The following is a 339-nucleotide window of genomic DNA, read 5'->3' as shown; positions in this document are numbered from 1 at the left end:
AACTAAATACTATTTTAACAAATACTAAATTACAACTTAGTAACCTATGTCATAGAATCACAGAATATCCCGAGTTGGAAGAGACCCACAGAGCTCATCAAGTCCAACTCCTGACGCTGCACAGGGCAACCTGAAAGTTAAAACAGTGTATCCAAAAGCATTGTCCAAAGGCTTCTTGAGCACCAGCAAGCTTGGGCCCACCACCACTCCCCCAGGGGGCTTGTTTCCACCACTGACTGCATTCTCAATTCAGCTCATGCTTTAGAACCCTGTGAGACTCCAGACAGAAGTGGTTTGGAATAGTACACTGCCAGCCACAGTGGTACAAAGGTTTCATAC

The sequence above is a fragment of the Merops nubicus genome, unplaced genomic scaffold, assembly GCF_000691845.1.
Source record: "Merops nubicus isolate BGI_N331 unplaced genomic scaffold, ASM69184v1 scaffold5280, whole genome shotgun sequence".
NCBI classification, from domain to species: domain Eukaryota; kingdom Metazoa; phylum Chordata; class Aves; order Coraciiformes; family Meropidae; genus Merops; species Merops nubicus.
This window is presented reverse-complemented; position numbering follows the sequence as displayed.